We start from the raw sequence: 3,868 nt of genomic DNA, 5'->3' as shown, positions 1-3,868 counted from the left end.
ACATAGAACAGTGCAATTGGGATATCCTCAGTTATATGGAATCAGAAACCCGGACCAGCCGATCTTGACTCGGGGAAACAAACTACAGTTATATCTGCCTGACACCATTGAATTGCGGCTAGAATCTCACTGCTAGTCACATGTAATAAATATATACATTGGTCTGTAATGATACACGAAGACTAACATTTCGTCTCTGGAGACAAACGCTGATTTCCTGCACAAAATATTCCTAAAAATAACTAAATTATCATCATAAAATATAATCAGAATTGACCCAAAGACGTTTTGTCTATATTCAGACTGCGGTAACAACACAACAAAATACCCTAAATTACCATAATATATTATAGCCTACGAGATAAATGACAGAGACGTGTTTTTCATATTCTGACTGTGAGTAATCTGGAGTTACAGCATAGTCTAGAACATCCTATAAGGCTGGACCGAACATATTTGACTTCAATGTCATATGAACTATAGGCAGTTAGGCGAACACTAGCTCATCTAACGTGTCGCTGAGAATAGTAGTGTTACTGCAAATGATGTTGCCAAACTTTACATTTCACACTTCGGTTTTCCTGCTCTGCTGATTTATCAGTTGAGAACTGTCCGCATCGGTTCAGTGGAGTGTTTGTCCCTGTAATGATAAGCAAATACTTGCAAAATAATGAGAAAAATTTAGAAATTCAAAACATTGAGCAACCATAAGTTACCCATTAACACACATTTTACTGAATCAGAAGAAATAGACCACGTCTCCTGTATTTACAATTTGCAAACAGGGAAACTGATCTTTTTTAATATTTAGTAGCTTTCTCAGAGAAAACAAAAGCTAAATTTCAGGAACTAAAACATGGAACCTGTTCTGTTAACCAAGACGCCATTTCATCAAAACTAGGAACAATTTTTGTTATTTAACGCCAAACCAGCAATATTCCTACCATATGGCGGCAATCTGTACAGAATCCTGGTCTGGACCAAACGATCATGTGATCAACGGTCTGAGCATCGATCTACGCTTCTGGGATACGATCACATGGTAAATTGAGCCTGTGGTGCATGTAATTCAACATTATCATGACTCCGAGCTCTTACTTTCAACAAAGTTTGGAGTACCATCATGTTACTGGATTGTCTGGTCCAGCCATAACTTCGCTTATTGTACAGACAGCTGTCTGAGTGTAAAGGGATACTGCTGTACGGCGATCACACAAAGAAGATACATACGTTTTAAGCCAAGTGTGAAAATGACGGATGCCATCTTTACAGATATATATGTTTCATCAATTACTACAACTGTGCGGTATTGTTCGTGAGGGGTGAGGTTGAAGTTTGAAACGCTGTTGTTTTACGTCGTAGCTTGAGAATATTTCGCTCACATGACGACGTGCATGCATGTGTATGTGTATGTGCGGCTGCTTGTACTAGCCAGCAGACTGAAGCTGGTTTTATAGTGCTAGCCCACTGAGATACCATGCCGCAGTGAAGCATGAATACCCCACTCAGACACATTATACTGACTCCGGCTGACCAGTCCTTGCTGTACCCATTAATGCCGAGCGCCAGGCAGGGACCAACAAGTACCATATTTTATCGTCTTTTGGTGCGGGAAGCGGTCGGGGATCAAACCCGCGACCTTCAACTCTTCGGGCGGACGCTCTAACCGGTATTGTTTGTAAACAATCGAGTCTTGACAAGACAATCAAGTGATTGTCACTGTGTTTGCGGAAAGGTCAGCGTATCCTGCCCCACAGGTGGTATCCGTCATAAACACATGCCAAGTCTAGTCAATTGTTTACCTGACATCATTCTGGAACGTATGGTATAGGTCAAAATAGGGTATTGCAGCGGACATATCTTTAGTCACTGATCCATCAAATTTGGAAAGTTCCTCCTCATGTCTACAGTAAAACTTCTTGGAAGCTTGTACCACCAACACCCCTGTCTCAAAGATTACCCTAATACTTAATATCATCAAAAAAGCACTTTGCCTATATTCACGGAGAGTACTGAACTTGAAATAAAAGAAGAGAGACAGCTGTTTTATATTGAGATCAGTTTGACAACAAAACATCCACAAAGCTGTGTGACAAAAGGGATGATATCAGCTTTCCAACAGTGAACTTATCCTTTCATGTTGGGCAATATATTTAAACAGCTCCTGGTACTTGTGTATCCATCAATCTTGCAACATTCAAGGCATCAATAAAGCTTTAATTTTTTAAATTTATTTCTTCATTTACATTATTACTTGTGATAGACACGTAGACGACATTGCAAACTTAATGCAGCAGTGACACAAAACATATGTCCGCAGCATTTCCCATTTTTAACATGTAGAGTACGTTCCCAATTTTCCCAGTGAACAGGTGACTAATCGTATGTTTATGACGGGTGACAACGGTTGGGCAGGGTACGCTCACCATTCCGCGAACATCGGGCATCACTGCTATTTGACAGGGATTCATAAACACATGTTCTGTGACCGAATCTTATGGTGTCAATCACTTGATTGTCTAGTCCAGCTGCAATATTGCTGAATGCTTTTTCAAACACACACCCACACATGGTATAGTCAGAATTGTACAAACGACTCAGCTTTTATCAGAGTTCATTTTTGTGATGTTGAAAGGGTTTTGTCGTTTATTGTGTAATCCATTCGCACTCCATCGACAGTTTTCACCACAGTCACACTGTAAACTCAAACATCCAACGGCAATGTGATTGTTGTTGGATTTTCTATTTCGTTTGTTAGCAATATAAAACAAGAGTCAGCAGAAGATGGCAAATCCCCCGGGGGCCAACAAAGTTTGAATGAACAAATCTTCTAACAGTTACTTAAGGCCCAACTTAATGCGATAATTTTGTCTAGTATCCCGATTCGTATACAAGAGTAGTTATTGTACTGTCAAAACAATAACAACAAAGTTTGTATAATATGTCAGGTACACGCCGATATCAAAGTCAAAGAATACAAATTTTAAAAGACAGCAGTTTAAACCTGTTTTTGTTTATGTTCAGTTTCATGAAAGAATACCTTGTCCCCTTTCGAGATATGATCCTGACAAACACAAAGCTATGAACCGAGTCAAAATCAAATTTGCTGCAATGGAAACAGGCAAAACCTAAATTCTTAACAAACGAAGTAGCACGATGCACCATTTGAAAACCTGGTTTGGGTGCTCACGGTTTCATGAAAGAATACTTATTAGATTTAGAGTGAGTAAGTGAGTTAATATTTAACGTCACATCGACAATATTTCAGCCATATCGTGACGAGAACATTTTACATTGAAATAGAATATGTGTATATTATAAAACCTGTCATCGAAGGACAGTAAAACAACTAGAATATCACAATTAGATTTAAAACTAGTGTGGAAGGTTAAAACTAATAACACTATTACGACAATACAATATGAAAACAGGCTATAGATCGCCACAACTGAAGGTAGATCACCATACTAGGGACCATGGGGACTTACAGTACATTTTCTACATGCATGGACCCTAGGTGGATTTACACCATCCCTTCAGCCATTGGCGTTTATACTGAGATTTAGCCGTACATTAAAATAACAAAAATACTACGATTAAAAACCTGGTAGACTTAAATTTACTTGAAATGTTTTGGGACTTACGTACCCTCTCAGGGGGACAATAATTTTATAGTACTTTAACCCCCTTTGAGGGTACAGCCACTAACAATGCAAGTTACTAATCTAAACTACCAATCATTAAAATACATCTATCTACAGAACATATTACTCAAAATTCATCTATTAAATCAATTTCTTTTAAAAAGCCAATAATTAGATGAAAATTAACAGTGTTAAAAAGATCCTTAACTGTTTTCACATTGAAA

This window comes from Haliotis rubra, unplaced genomic scaffold, assembly GCF_003918875.1.
Source record: "Haliotis rubra isolate DU_JTF1 unplaced genomic scaffold, ASM391887v1 Scf1287, whole genome shotgun sequence".
NCBI lineage: Eukaryota > Metazoa > Mollusca > Gastropoda > Lepetellida > Haliotidae > Haliotis > Haliotis rubra.
Note: the sequence above shows the minus strand (reverse complement) of the source record.